The following is a 16701-nucleotide window of genomic DNA, read 5'->3' on the forward strand; positions in this document are numbered from 1 at the left end:
TGCCCATGTGCCCTAGTTCAGAGTAATCCGTATTCTTCACAGTCCCTTCTTCCAGTGAAAGCGTTTCTTTTACCTTTCACCAAGCCTTCCCTCTAAAAGAAATCAGGTCAGTGATACTGTAGACATTTCAGAAAGCTGAAAATGATGACTCAAAACTATAATTAGCAATGTGTCTGTCCCTTTAATTTTGTTCCCCTGGAAGTTATCAATTCGTGTCCTTAAAATAGCTAGCTGCTTAAATATTTTAGATGTATGTTTGGCATTTTACACACACCTTTGTACTGGTTCTAATCACAGGTGCTCTTGGGTCTGAGTTTAGGTCTGACTGCAGGCAAGCAGGTTGGTTTTCCGGCCTCCTGGGGCACCCCTGGAGGAAGCAGATGGGATGGGAAGTAAACCTGACTGATATGAGACATCACACTTTTTCAGGCTGGGCTCCAGGCACCTGTTCATGTTTTTAGTTACCTGGATAGTCTTGGTATCAGAGTTTACATGAACCATGGCCAAGCTTATGACCCATACAAATGTTTGTAGAATGATTGAATAGCAAATGGCATAGATGAATTACAGCCTATGGAAAGTCCTTCTGCTGCCAATTTATAGTTTGTGCTTTTGAGATAAAGATGGCTTTGGCTTTTACATTTGTATTTTCAAGTATATATATGCTAGGGAAGGAGGAACCTTTCAGGTCCCCAGTGGTTGATTTTCACCTTTGATCTGCACACTAGTGTTCATAGCATGTTACTGAGTTGACTTTTTTATTTCTATATAATAACAATATATTGATGTGTTGCAAATCTGATGTAACCTTTGTGTGTGTGTGTATGTGTATGTATGGGTGTGTGTCTGTATGCATGTGTGGTGTTGATCAAGATACATTACTCCAGAGGCCAAAATCAGAAACTAGGGAGATTGAATATTTCATTGTTTAAAATTGAGCTAATATAATGCAATGTTAAGAGGACAGCTGTTCAGATACTGGGTTAAACAGCTTCAATGTACATCACCCAGGAAGGGATTTGGAGGTTGCTGTCTTTCTTCTGGTGGCAATGCAAGAAAACTGAAAGAAAAAAACAATTGCACTTAAAAGATCCTATATGACAACTATAAGTATATATGCTTTGTAATATTCACTTTTATAGGCTGCTATGGTACAGAAATTCTCTTTTGTGCATTTTTGCTCTGTTTCCCTCTTCGTTGTCCACCTGAAACAAACTATGCCAAGCACTTAGCTAATGATATACGAAGAAGCATTTCAGCAGCCACTCAGAAGTGAGTGACTGCTTATGAAAAACCTGTGAAAAATAAGTAAGACCGAGGTGAATTCGATGGTCCTTTTGGAGTTATATGTTTCTTAGCTTTGAAGAAAAACAAAATGTGCCGCTGCCATCCCTTGCTAGGAGTTCTGTTCCTAGATTCACACTCAGCATTTATGTTTCCATGGCGGTACCACCAAACATAGCAGAACTGAAGAATTTGGAAGTGCTCAACTTTTTAAATAACCAGATCGAGAAGCTGCCAACACAGATCAGCAGGCTTCAAAAATTCAAACACCTGAACCTTGGGTGAGTATCAGTGGAGGGGAAAGGATGGAGAGGAAGAGAGTCGAAGGGGCGTGCTGGGTAGGGCCAGGGGAGGGATTCCATTTATATCATTGCACAGAAGTGGATTTCTAACTTCTTTTTGTGTTTTGTGTTTTAAAAAAAGTTTTATTGTTTTAATATATCCTTTTGGTGGCCTACATTAGTGAATATTTGAGAGCTAATTGAGAAGCTAATAGTTGGCACAATAAGGAAGTTAAATTTTTACTGTATTTTGTGTCCAGTAAAATTTTATCTCAGTTCTGTTGACCAAGAAGGGACTTACTTGCATAGCATGAACTGACAGACAAGTTGTAGTATGGTTGACTTTTTTTCTCTCTGTGTTAAATAAGAATAGTTTATAAAGCACCTTCGTGCCATGGAGGGAAGAATATATTCCCTAATACTGCTTCATTCATTTTTGCAATTCTTCTCTGTAGTTGAGAGGTGACAATTCTCTGTCTTTCTTTATGCAAAGGTAAAGAGACGAGTTTTGGTTCAACTGAGGTTGCACAACCGTGGAGCAGTAAATAATAATAATGATAACCTGTCTTCGTGTATTGCTTTGCAGCACTTGATCCTCTCAACATTTGTGAGGTAGGGAAGGCAGGTTTTAGTGCTTTCATTTTATACAGAGGAAGCCAACCCTTTTCAAAGGGGCTAAGGGACTGGGTCCTGGTCACCTCTGAGGTTAGTGGCCAAGCTGGGAAGAGAACCCCATGGTTCTGGGTCTAAAGGCTCCATCAGACTCCATTGATATGGTTTGGATGTGTGTCCCCACCAAATCTCATGTGGAATTGTAATCCCCAGTGTTGGAGGTGGGGCCTGGTTGGGAGGTGATTAGGTCATGGGGACAGAGTTCTCATGAATGGTTTATCACCAGCCTCTCTTGGTACTGTCCTTATGATAGTGAGTGAGTTATTGCAAGACCCCTCGTGCTCTCCTACTCCTGCCATGTAATACACATGCTCCTGCATTGCCTTCCACCATGAGTAAAAGCTCCCTGAGGCTTCCCCACAAGCAGCAGCTGCCATGCTTCTTATACAGCTGGTAGAACCATGAGTCAGTTAAACCTCTTTTCTTGTAAGTTACCCAGCCTCAGGCATTCTTTTATAGCAATGGGAGAACAGACAAATACATCCATAGACCCCAAGTGGAACTGCGGCATCAGAATTCCATCTTCATTGGCACAGCTATTAGGTGAAACTGCCCACCCACTGTCATGCTTCAGTCTCTGTGCAAAGCCATATATTCATGAGACTGTAGCCACTAAATACTCTGGTTAAGTTAGTGATTGATGTGGAGTGGCAATGGATGCTGGCCAGATATTTGCCAATTTTTTTTAATTTTTATTTTTGAGACAGAGTCTTGCCTTGTCGCCAGGCTGGAGTGCAGTGACATGATCTCAGCTCACTGCAACCTCTGCCTCCCAGGTTCAAGCGATTTTCCTGTCTTAGCCTCCTGAGTAGCTGGGACTACAGGAGCACACCACCACACCCAGCTAATTTTTGTATTTTAGTATAGACAGGGTTTTACCATGTTGGCCAGGATGGTCTCAATTGATCTCTTGACCTCGTGATCCACCTGCCTCGGCCTCCCAAAGTGCTGGGATTATAGGCGTGAGCCACCGCGCCCAGCCACGAATGACATATTTAAACACTCACAGCACTGCCTGCCTGGGGCCTGGGAGTTGTCAGTTCTTTGGCACTGTTGAGTATAAAGTGTGAGGCAGGTGGCTGTAAGGTCAGAGGTCAGGCTAGACAGGGAATCCTGGATATCTGCTGTTCAGTGAATGAGGATTTACCAAGTTCCCAATCGTGTACTAGGCATTGTTATAGCTGCTGGCCATCTAACCCTGATGGAGCTTCCATTACAGTCGAGGAAACCAACTGTAAACAAATAAATGTTTATAATAATGACAGGGAGTCAAAAGTGCTAATGAAAGGCCTCTGTGCTAAATAAACAAGCTCCTCCTGGGCATGGTGGCTCACGCCTGTAGTCTCAGCACTTTGGGAGGCTGAGGCTGGAGGGTCAGCTGAGGCCAGGAGTTCAAAAACAGCCTTGTCAAGATGGCAAAACCTCGTCTCTACTAAAAATACAAAAATTAGCTAAGTGTGGTGGCATGCACCTATGATCCCAGCTGTTCTGCCCAGGGGGCTGAGGCAGGAGAGACATTTGAACCCAGAAGGCAGAAGTTTCAGTGAGCTGAGATTGTACCACTGCACTCCAGCTATGTGACAGAGTGATACTCCATCTCAAAAATAAACACATATATAAATAAATAAATGAGCTCCAATTTTATCATGCTGACCATCGAGAAATTTGCATAGCCGAGTAGTGGATATGAGATTTGAAAGATCAGTGTGGAGAAGAGGGTGGAGGGAGGGAAACTAGAGGTTAGGAGACCAGTAGGAACATGAGCTTCATGTCCCATGTGAACTAGGACAGTGACAGTGGAGGCAGGGAGGGATTTTATATGAAAAATATACGGGTGGTAATGTTAACAGACAGTAACTGATGGGATGGAATGATACCTACGTTTCTGTGTTGGACAGCTGAAAAATAGAACAGATGGAGACAGGTTTGGGAAGAAAATAAGCTCAGGTTTTGTTCTGTTTGGTTTGAGGGCACCATAGGACAGAGACATAAACTTTTCTTTTCCTTTTTTTTTTTTTAGACAGAGTTTTGCTCTTGTTGCCCAGGCTCTAGTGCAATGGCACGATCTCGGCTCACTGCAACCTCCACCTCCCAGGTTCAAGCGATTCTTCTGCCTCAGCCTCCCGAGTAGCTGGGATTACAGGCACACGCCACCACACACAGCTACTTTTGTATTTTTAGTAGAGATGCCATTTTACCATGTTGGTCAGGCTGATCTCAAACTCCTGACCTCAGGTGATCCACCTGCCTCTGCCTCCCAAAGTGCTGAGATTACAGGTGTGAGCCACCGCACTCAGCCCTAAACTTTTCTTTTTCAATGAGTGCATCGTAGTTGCCTTCTTGTTCTCTTTGGAGTTGTTTGCATTTTGGGCTGTTGGTGCTTTATTGATTGTATAAAGCTTTTTGTATTTAATTACACAGCTACATAGACGGAGTTGTCAAAGTTTGAAGAAAACCTCCCAGTTCTTTGGGAAAGGAGCTAAGATGGGTTTCACTAAAGGATACCTCTGTCCTCAAATGGCATAAAGAATTATACTCACACAGTAAAGCAAGTTATAGGTAGGACTCCTTATTCTAAGGAGCCAGGCTGAAAGCATACACATGCAAGATCACAAAACAGAGCAGGGAAGCCACTTGTATGCATGATCCAAAAGGCACCCTCAATAAGAATTTGCTTTCAAAGTTTTATATAGTACTTGCAGTTTATTCTGTTGATTGTAAGACATGAGAGAATTTTAGGCCACCTGAACAAATTAAAGCAGATTTAGTTCTGTTCTTAATTCTTTAAATGCAGTTTATTTCCTAGAGTTATTTTCCAAAAAATGTGAAGCCACATAGGTTCCCATGTTGATGATTATTTCTAGGATAACTTCACTGCAGGACCACTGTGCCCAACTATTCGGGAATAACGTTTGACCTTGTTTGTTGCTAGAGCTTGTCTCATGAACACATAGAAGTTTTTATTAAGTACCATATTGGGTATTTACAGATTTGGATTATTTATTTATTTATTTATTTATTTATTGAGACAGGGTCTCGCTCTGTCTCCCAGGCTGGAGTGCAGTGCAGTGACACGATCTCCGCTCACTGCAACCTATGCCTCCTGGGCTCAAGTGATCCTCCCACCTCAGCCTCCTGAGTAGCTGGGACCACAGGTACATGCCACCACACCTGGCTAATTTTTGTAGTTTTTTTGTAGAGATGGGGTTTTGCCATGTTGCCCAGGCTGGTCTCGGGCTCCTGAGCTCAAGCAATCTGCCTGTGTAGGCCTCCCAAAGTGCTGGGATTACAGACGTGAGCCACCGGGCTCGGCCTGGATTTTTTTTTTAACTTTTATTTTTGATAATTGTGTGAGTAGGTCACTGTGGAGGTGAGAAAAATTAGTGCCTTTAGCCAAGAAGGTTTTATTGAAGCTGGAGGTGCTCAGGACAACCTGCAGAGAAGAAACTGCTCTGAAAATGAGTCATTAGTACAGACCTTTCTGGGGCTTTAGAAGAAAAGGAAAAAAGATGCTGAATAGCCTCAGACCCCCTGGTTTTATAAATTTCTCCATCATATGCAGACATTTGCCCACTTCCAACATGCATTTGAAAAATCTTCCCATGCAAACAAAGAATTGATACCACTTGGCATAGCTGAGACCTGCAAAGCTTTGTTTCAACACCTGAAGTCACCTGAGATTAAGCAAGTGTGGCATAAATAGTAAAACCACACTTGATAGTTCAGACTATCCAAAGTGGCTTGTCATGAGGTGAGCTTGCTCGCTTAGGGCTGATTCAAAATTTTCTCTCAAACCTTTTGAAAAATAATTCTAGCAACCGCTCTCATTTCCTGAGAAGCCACGTCTGAGCCATGGATCAACTGTTGGGTGCTTCATATATTTTCTCTCTCATCCTCCCAGTGATCCTGCCCTGAAGATGTTGTCAGCCTTATTTTATAGTTCAGGAAGTTCAGTCTCAGAGAAGCTGAGTAACTTGGTCAAGGTCACGCAGCTAGCAAGTGCTGGAGCCAGACTCCTCACCTAGCTGTCTCCTACCTTAAAGCTCCATTCTTTTCCTACTCCCACTGTAACCTCTTATGGAAACCTTGATTGCTAGCAGTGTCAGAGTGGGGCCCTGAGCATGGAATTCCTACACGTGGAAATGTGGATGGATGGAGATGGATGTTAGCACCTGCTGGGGGGAAGGGGCACAGCCAGCATGTTCCAGCCTTCATTCTGCAGAGAGAGATGCCACCAGGTCACCATGCACATGGTCTGGCCTCCGAAGAGGTGGCCAGAAGTCTCTGCAGTTCCTTGCCCCCTTTGTAGCTGGGGCTGTTGCTAGGAGTTCTTCTGAAGTTTCAGCACTTGTTTAAGGGCTTTCTTTCTGCCCCACCATGGTGGTATGCCTACCACTGTTACATACTGCTGTCAGCTTCACATGAGACTCTGCTGTGTTCCTTACACATTGTAGGTATTTGTTTGTCACTCAAAGGAAAAAGGAACCTTCAATTAAGTAGATTCTTGCCACCAAGAGGTAGAGGGGCTCCAGGCTTGCTCTGGGCTGGAGATTGAATGGGAGTTCTCTCTCAGGTGAGATGCCTCTTCCCTCTAAGCCTGTCTAACCGTGGATTTCCTATACCTAATATTGCAAAAGTGCATTTCTTTATTTGCAGAGAAAAATGTTAAGGAATCAGCAGTTTTCAAAAACGGATAACTTAAAGCAGTGTTTAAAGACAGAAGCACCTAGTGTATGCTTCTCTACCTTCCTTTCTGTCTCTGACTTGCAATTCTTCTCAGAATCCTTGCATAGGAGCCCAAGGGTCTGGAGTGGCTTTGGCCTCCATGAGGTACAGGGTGCTTCCAGACACATGTCACCTTCATCAGTCACTTCTAAAGTCTTTTCTCCTTACTCTCTCTTAGGCTGTTTTTTCATCTCAAGATAGCACTAATTACAAGCTCCATCTTGCCTGTGTTACAAGGTAATACAACAAGTGAAGTACTTGCCATAATGTGCTTCACAAATTGTGACTTCACGGAGAATATTCGTTGTTGCTGTCATGGCAGTAGATAGTCGTGGAGGTAGTTTTGCTGGGTGTAGTCTGTCTGGGTCGTTTTCTGCTTGAGAGGGGGATCCCACGTTTCCATTTTGGTTTCCCCCTCTGCTGTCTGCTGTTTCTGGTGAGGCCCACTTGGTAGGACTGGACCGAGCTGGATCTGTTATGAGAAGCATCGATGACTAGAATGATTTTTATTGTCGTAGTTCCTTCCACCTTTCAATATCTGTCAACTTTTATTAAAGTTTTTTTTTTAATTGGCTGTTAAGTATGTTCAAAGGGAACTGCATTAAGAAAAATAACGGGCTTAAAGAAAAGGATAAAAGATAGTGTAGAAAAAAATTCCCTTAATATCACACACTGGGGCCTGTCAGGAGGTGGGGGGCTGGGGGAGGGATAGCATTAAGAGAAATACCTAATGAAAATGACAAGTTGATGGTTGCAGCAAACCAACATGGCACATGTATACCTATGTAACAAACCTGCACGTTGTTCACATGTACCCTAGAACTTAAAGTATAACAAAAAAAAAGGAAAAAATTCCCTTAGACTTCATCAGAGACACACACACAGACACAAACACGCACACACACCCACACACACACCACAAACACATACTGCGTAAACACACACACCACCACACCCCCACACACACACCACACACATACAACACACACCACCACACCCTCCACACCCACCACACCACACACACACCCCACGCGCACCCACACAGACCACACACACACCACACCCCCTCCACACACCACACACACAGCACACCCCCCACACCACCATACCACACACACACCACACACCCCCACACCACACATAACACCCCCATACACACACACATAACACTACACACAACACCACATACACACCCACACACACCACACACCCCTGCACACACCCACACACAATTGATCCTTCAGCAACAAATGGGTGGAGGGAGCACCACACTGACCCCCCATGCAGTCGAAAATCCACACATAACTTTTGACTGTGAATAACCTTAAGTACTAATAGCCTACAGTTGACCGGAAGCCTTACCAAAACATAAATGTCGATTAACATGTATTTTGTGTGTTGTATGTATTCTAGTCTGCATTCTTACGATAAAGTAAGCTAAGGAATAGAAAATGTTGTTAGGAAAGTCATAAGGAAAACAAAGTGCATTTACTGTTCTTCAAGTGGAAGTGGGTCATCTTAAAGGTCTTCATCCTCTTCTTCATGTTGAGTGGGCTGAGGAGGAAGAGGAGGGTTGGTCTTCTTGTCTCAGGGGTAGCAGAGGCAGAAGAAAAATATCCATGTGTCATTGGACCCAGGCAGTTCAAACCCATGTTGCTCAAGAGTCAATTGTACGATTTAAAAAATTTTTAAGTTGTGATAAAATGCACATAAAATGTACTGTCTGGCTGGGCGCAGTGGCTCACGCCTGTAATCCCAGCATTTTGGGAGGCTGAGGCAGGCAGTTCACGAGGTCAAGAGATCGAGACCATCCTGGCCAACATGGTGAAACCTTTCTCTACTAAAAATGCAAAAATTAGCCGGGCATGGTGGCACGTGCGTATAGTCCCAACTACTCAGGAGGCTGAGGCAAGAGAATCGCTTGAACTGGGGAGGTAGAGGTTGCAGTGAGCTGAGATCTCACCACTGCACTCCAGCCTGGGCAACAGAGCGAGACTCCGTCTCAAAAAAAAAAAAAATTACTGTCTTTGTAGTATACAGTTCAATGGTATTAAGCATATTCATATTGTTGTTTAGCCAATCTGCAGAATTTTCTCATCTTGCAAACCTGAATCCTACACCCATTGAAAAACATCTGTCCATTGCCCCTCCCTCCAGCCCCTGGCCATTACCATTCTAATTGAAGATAACTTTGAATTTTAACAGTTGTAGAAAAAAAAACCATGATTTTCCCTCCTAAAAGGAATAAATGAAATGAAATAAAGCAAAAGTCTGAAAACTACAAAGCTTCATGTGTATAGTTTCAGATATTATCATTACATTCATAAGGAAGTTTATCTTTACAAGGACAGATATTTTGTGATGGTTTGAGTTTTTGTGTAAAACAGTGATTCAATTTCGCCATTGGAGAAAAATGACAACTAAGAAATTTCCAAATGTTTCAGGAATATATAAGCTCTCTAAAATTATTAGTTTAAATAGGACAACATACCACATCATCTCACTTATATGTGGAATGTAAAAAAGTAAACCTCATCGAAACAGGGAATAAAATGGTTACCAGAGGCTGGAGGGAGAGGGGAATTGCCAAAGGACATGAAATTTTAGTTAGACAGGAGAAGTAAGTTCAAGAGATGGATTGTACATCATAGTGACTGCAGTCAATAACAATATGTAGCATATTTGAAAACTGCTAAGAGAGTGAATTTTAAGCGTTCTCACCACAAAAGACAAAAAAATGACAAGCATATGATACGAGGCAATGCGTATATTAAATAGTGTGATTTAAGCCATTCCACGATGGATTATACATATATCAGAAGTATCATGTTGTACACCATAGGTACGTACAATCTTCATTTGTCAATGTAAATATTAAATAAATGCTTTTTATTTTATTAAATAATGCTTTTTTATTATTAAATAAATGCTTTTTTAAATTAAATAAATGATTTTTATTTTATTAAAAAAAAAATAGGATGGGTGTGGTGGCTCACACCTATGATCCCAGCATTCTGGGAGGCCAAAGTGGGAGGATGGCTCGAGCTCAGGACTTTGAGACCAGCCTGGGCAACACGGCAAAAACCAATCTCTGCAAAAAATACAAACATTAGTGCGGTGTGATGGTGTGCACCTGTGGTCCCAGCTACTTGGGAGGCTGAAGTGGAAGGATCACTTGAGCCCATGGAGGTCAAGGCTGCAGTGACCCGAGATCGTGCCACTGCACTCCAGCCTGGGCAACAGAGCAAGGCCCTATCTCAAAAAAATAAAAATAAAAATAAAGTATAAAGTGACTCTAGGATCATGGCACTCTCTTACACTTTCAGCCTGTGAAACCGAGGTGCCCTTGATAGTCTCTATAAACGTGTCTTTGGTGTCCTGATGTAGATTTTTGTCCCCCTGCAACAGCACGAACAGGATGAACACTTCGCCACAAGGCTTTGGCTCCCTGCCAGCTCTTGAGGTTCTGGACTTGACTTACAACAACTTGAATGAAAATTATCTTGCTGGAAACTTCTTCTACCTGAGTAAGAAACTTTCAGTTCTGTGAATCTCCTCAACACTATACTTTGCATTCTAAGAGTGAAATTTATTTGCCAGGACCTAAACTCCAAGAGAAATTATTGGACAGAGATAATTTTTTCTTTAGCGACTCCTTTTGAATATTCCTTCGTAGCTCAGCAGTATGTGCATTTGATATATTGTTATGTGACACCATTGGGCTGAAGTGGACTTAGTAACATCGTATTAACATTCTGAGAGAGATTATATACCTAAATGAGATCAAGCCTCACGTTTAGCTAAGACACTTGACTTTCTTTTTAAATAGCATGCCAAAAAAAGGTATCCTCCCATGTTGGTATTAATTCTTTGTACCATATTTGTCCAGGATGTCCCAATCAATTATTTATAAAAATATTTAGTAATAAACCACTAAAGGAATTTTTAAATTTTCCAGCCAGGATTCTTATTTTCAGCCTTTTAAAAAGTACTCTTATTGACCTATTTATCCAGTACACAGGCATTAAGAAATTATTGGCCACAGGTAAACACACCTTATTCTTTTATATGCCAACAAATTTCTTGCTGAAGATGCTTTTGAAAATTAAAAAATGATTTCTTCTGGGAACTCATGCACTATTTCAGACAAGATTTGCTTCTCTTAAATGAGTGTTTTATTTCTTCAATTAGTAACTCATACAGCATTCAGAAAATCTGAATTTTCTGAGCTGGTCTCTAAAATTTCACTTTTTACCTTATGTACGTTCTCTCTCTGTGACTTTCTCAAGCACACGAAACCAACTGTAAAATATTTTCTTGGGTGGTGGAGCACCTGTTTTTATTATGTTATATTAACATACAGTTCTGAAGTCTGAGCTCCAAAGATCACTTGAGGCTAGGAGTTTAAGACCAGCCTGGGCAACATAGAGAGACCCTGTCTCTAGAAACAAAAATTAAAAAATTAACCAGGCATAGTAGCATGTGCCTGTAATCTTAGCTAATTGGGAGGCTGAGGTAGGAAGATTGCTTGAGGCCAGGAATTTGAGGCTGCGGTGACCCACTGCACTCCAGTCTGGGTGACAGAACGAGACTCTGTCTCTAAAAAATAAATAAATACTGATAAACAAAACATACATCTAATTATACTCAGCTTTTTTGGTTGAGGATAAACAGATGCTTTAGAATTTTAGCCTTCAATAGTTTGGAATCATATTATCATTGTGTAGTAATTGTGAACAAATTTCTGACTTCTGATATTCTGCTTAAGTTAGGATTTACTCTGTTAACTTCATGCCATTATTTTAGCCCCTTTGTCTTCATTTACTTTTGTCCTTAAGGCTGTAGAAACAAGTAGTAATAATTAGTCAGATTATGGAACTGATGAGCTGTGGTTATAGCCCTCCATCACCAGAAAGGCTTTCATTAATTTTTAACACAGTGCTATTTACATAGGAAAAGGTCTATTTTAACATAGCTGTATTCCCTTGAAAGAACCTTTTTGCCCTAGGTATCCATAAAAGTGGCACAGTAGTTTTCTTTGTTTTACTTTGGATGGAATCGGAGAAATAAATGTGAATCAAAAGTAATCTGTGAGAAAAATAGCAATCTTTTTTGAAAATGTGTTGAAACACTGTGCCCCAAAATGCTAGTGCCTACGTTGTTAATTATATCAGTCCTCTTGGATATAGATGTTTTCCTGGACACACCAGCTACACAATAAGCCAGTAAATCTAAGTTTGACCTGCTTGTTATTATTGGGAGCCCTAGGTATGTCAAAGGCTTTTCACCAAGCCGGGATTATTAATCAAAGCTGACTCCCTCGTATTGATCAGACCTCAAATGGTTGGGTTCCATGCCACCCTGTTTATATATTGCTGTTTAATTTGCAGCCACCCTGTGTGCACTCTATCTAAGTGACAACGATTTTGAAATCCTGCCACCAGATATTGGGAAGCTCACAAAGTTGCAGATAGTAAGTAAGTTATCTAAATTCTTAGAGAATCAATTCACTGCTGCAGCCTTCTGGGGTAGAATCAAGTCAATCTGAGAAGGAGTCAGGTTTGCTTTGCAGGAATAAACCACTACTTCTGATAGTGTTTCTTGATTATCCGCTGGCACTTGTAAATAAATGGAAAGCACTGAGGTGTAGTAGAAGAGAGGACACGGAGGAGGATGAGAGTTTCTGTGGAGCACTTTTAAAGTGAAAATGTGTTGACAACTCCTTGTTTTCTTCTGTTTAGCTCAGCAATAGGGATAACAACCTGATCTCACGCCTAAGGAAATTGGGGTGCTTACCCAGCTTAAAGAGCTCCACATTCAGAGGAACCGCCTCACTGTTCTACCCCCAGAATTAGGTAAGGTTGCTGATGAATGAACTTAGTTCTGGGTTTCATGAATAACAATCATCCTAATGTAGCAATTCTGAACAACCTCTCTCCTCTTCTTGGCAACTGCTCTCCACCTAGACACCCAGTTCTGATCATTTGAGAACCATTTGTCATTGACCAGAGTTCAGCTGTTATAGGTTTGACCTTCCCCGATGCTGTGTTCTGCAGCTGCAGTGTCCCATGTCTTACAAACTGATAATGAAAGATGACCCTGCTCAGCTCCCTGCATGATGTAGTGGAAAAAGCATGGGGTTAGTAGTAAGAGCCTTATGCATGAGTCCTCATTGACTAGCTGGGTAAGCTTTCTGGGTCTTGGTTGTTATTGATAACTTTATCGAAGTATCACTCTTACTTTTTAACCCCTTACTTTTTTATTGACCTAGAAAAACTTTTAGCAAAGAATTAAAGTAGTTGTTACGGCTACTTGAAGATGTTGATACCTCTCCTGGTCGTGAATTTGCCTCTCTCCTGATCCCATTTCTAGTAGGAATTGTTAAATATGTTCTTGCTGGGAATGGGTCCTACTTCTGGCCACTGAATCCTAATCCTCTAACAAGTCATTCCTATTTCCAGAGTGGGTTTATGTCCCCCACCAGAAATAAGCTCCAAGCCAGTCATTCTGTTACTGCTTCATTCCACTGCAAAAGGTTCACAAGTTCCCTTATCTTTTCTTGTGCAGACCCTCAATAGCCTCTAATTTCTTTAATCCTTTGAACCACATTGTTTTCTCAAACTGTGATTATTTACTTTTCTGCCCCAAAATACCATCATTTTTAAGAAACACATTAAGGAAGCAGTTCTTTAAACAAGTCTGGCAGTTTGAAGAGCCCATTTGTTAGAAATTAGAATGCAAGCACCAGGAGGGCAGGGGCATTTTCGCATTTGTTCCCTGGGGTGCAGTACTTCCTCAGAAAACATTGACTGAATGAATGAAAGAGGCAAGGACCTTGGATGGCAAGAGGTTAGGAAGGTTATGAGCAGGCTGATGGGGTTAATGGTTGCGCATAGGAAGACTGAGACACAGAGCATGCCCATCAGCACTCAGAGTTCTGTTGGCAGCCTTATTAGTCTAAAGGGAAGGCAGTCACATGATTTCATGGAACAGATGGAAAGTCCCGCCTCCTCCCTTCCCATTTCCCTTAACTCTCTTGTTAGTGTTAAAAGACCAGAGGTTTATTTAATTATTTTTAAGGGCTGAGGAGCAACTCAACATTTCTCTTTATTGAGTTGCAAGCAGTCAAGTTTTGTTTTGGGAGCAGGGTTGCAGAATCAAGAAACACTTTTTGCAAACAATTTCAAGGCAAAAAGCTTCTTGTCAAAGGAGAGATCTTGGGCTGGACATGGTGGCTCACACTTGTAATCTCAGCACTTTGGGAGGCTGAAGCGGGTGGGTTGCTTGAGCCCAGGAGTTTGAGACCAGCCTGGGCAACATGGTGAAACTCCATCTCTACAAAAAGTACAAAAAATTAGCTGGGCATTGTGGTGCATGCCTGTAGTCCCAGCTACTCAGGAGGCTGAGGTGAGAGGATCACCTAAGCCTGGGAGGTCAAAGCTGCAGTGAGCCATGATTGTGCCACTGCACTCCAGCCTGGGTGACAGAACAAGACCCTGTTGAAAGGGGGAAAAAAAAAGAGAGCAATCTTGCACAGTGGTTAATAACCACAGATGTTATCATTAGTAACAGCTGGGGAGCTTCTACAGAACTCAAATACTTGCTTCCTCCCCAGCCTACTAAATCAGGATCTCCATGTGTGAGGTGAATTCTTGTGTAACTTGGTGTAAAGCTCACTTAATGCCTCTGACATATGTCCTTGGTTAGCATGGTTAGTAGAAACAGAAAAATAAACATATTTTGATGTCATTTGATCTTATTTCATTTTTCAAGCAGTGAGGCAATGTAGGATATTAGATTAAACAATCATTTTATCAGACAGTAATTTGCCAGAAAAATGTCTAGTTGAACCTACATGTGCCTATGTATATATTTTAAAATGTTACTCATTTTGCTTATCTTATTTAAATACTATATGAGGTAATCTTTGTTCAACATTTCTGTTAAGCTTTCCATTAACAACTCATGTACATTTTTATTCAGGTGTAGAATTGAGGGGGCAGGCTTTAAATGACTTTATTTTTGCCAGACATATGTAAAAAAGCTTAATCTTAACATTTGCCTGATAGCAGGTTTTCCTGATTACAGGCAAACACTTAGTTGTAAGTAAATGATAAACCTTTAGAAGTCACTGTCACAAGCTAAACTCAAGATGAAGACAAATGTACTATTTATTTTTGAATGGTGATTTTTTTTAAAAAGTCAACATTATTATAATACTAATATAGTAACAACTATTATAATAATAGGTAGTATGTATTAAGGCCTGGAATTGCAAGGCACTAAGATAAGTGTTTTTCCTGCAATATCGCCTACAATTATCATAAGAATTATAAGCAGACTTTTTACAGGTGAGGACATTGAGGTGTAGAGAGGGTTGGTTGGTGACATGTCTGTGGGGGACACAGCTAGTGAGTCACAGAGGTGAGATTTGAACCTGGCAGTCCCTCCTCTGGGTCCAGCTTCCTGATCACGGTGAGGTCCTCTTTCCCACCCATATGCTAGTAAAAGGATTCCTAGAAATGCAGTTTTCAAGTTTGAACAAAACACAACCCCGGCACACACCCCCAAAAAAAGCAGGCAGAGAGATGTTGCTGGATGGTGAGTTGGCATGGGCTTTGCTGGTGTGTGAGCAAGGGTAGCATAACACTTTGCAAAATGCAGCTGAGATGTCCTCTGGAAGACAAATTGCTGTCCCATTCCAAGTCAGTTGCATTGTCCCCATGTCTCTTTCCCCTCAACAAACATGACCCCTGATGGGAACGTCTTTTGTTTCTTTGTGTCCCCAACACCTGAGGTGACCATCTGGATGCTGCTCTGGGCTGGCTGATGGGCAGTGCCGGGCACTGATGATGCACATGAAGTTTTTGCTGCAAGTTTGCTTCTGGGGGTGTTTTAAAGCATGGATGATGATATCTCCCTGTATATTTTTTACATATCTGAATATACAAGATAAATGCTTTTGAGATTTCTGTGAAATTTCCTTTCATAATAAATCCAGAGTTTATTAACTTGTAATCTTTTTGGTACTAGTATTTCAGCCAAGCAAGAGAATCTAGATGAGTTCTGATTTGTCAGGTCTGAGAACATGCAGGGACACAGCAAAATAAAGTCAGGGGCTTAGCTGGAGTTTTAATATGTGACTGTATTACTTTCCCTTTATTGTATGTCCTTGAATAAGCTACTTAAACTGTTATGTCTGATTTCTAAGTAGTAAAGCACTTGCTTTCATATTAGTCTATATACCTATCAAAAATGAGATGTAAGTTGAGTCTCTCACGTACCCATTCATTCATTTATTTATTCAGGTTAAGTTCCTACTTTAGGGCAGATCTTTGAGTCCAAGGAACTTGCTTTTCCAGTAAAGTAAGATTCACTTATTCAACAACTGTTTGTTGAGCCTCTGGTATTTGCTAAGGATTATGACAAGAGACAGTACACCCATTATTGATGATGTTCTAGTGGGAGAGGACAGAAGAAAGAAAGAGAGAGAAAAAAAGAGAGAATATGAATGACAGACATGTGATATTAAGAGCTCTGGGAAAAAATTGAGCATGGAAGGGAGTGTCCAGCTGGGGAAGGGGTAATCAGAGAAACCCTCACTCATAGGGTGGTGCCCTTTATGCAGAGACTTAAAGGAAGGAGGGAGGTCTCCTGACAGAGAGAACAGTAAGTGCAAACGTCCTGGGTGGGCTTGTGTTGAGGAAGAGCAAGGCCGGTGTACCTGGAACACAGTGAG

General features: G+C 41.5%; 1 pseudogene; it reads left to right on the forward strand.

Moving 5' to 3' along the window:
* Positions 1-1440: 1440 nt before the first annotated feature.
* Positions 1441-13081, forward strand: LOC112135130 (ras suppressor protein 1-like; annotated as a pseudogene).
* The last annotated feature ends 3620 nt before the right edge of the window (positions 13082-16701 follow it).

The sequence above is a fragment of the Pongo abelii genome, chromosome 8 (assembly GCF_028885655.2).
Source record: "Pongo abelii isolate AG06213 chromosome 8, NHGRI_mPonAbe1-v2.0_pri, whole genome shotgun sequence".
NCBI classification, from domain to species: domain Eukaryota; kingdom Metazoa; phylum Chordata; class Mammalia; order Primates; family Hominidae; genus Pongo; species Pongo abelii.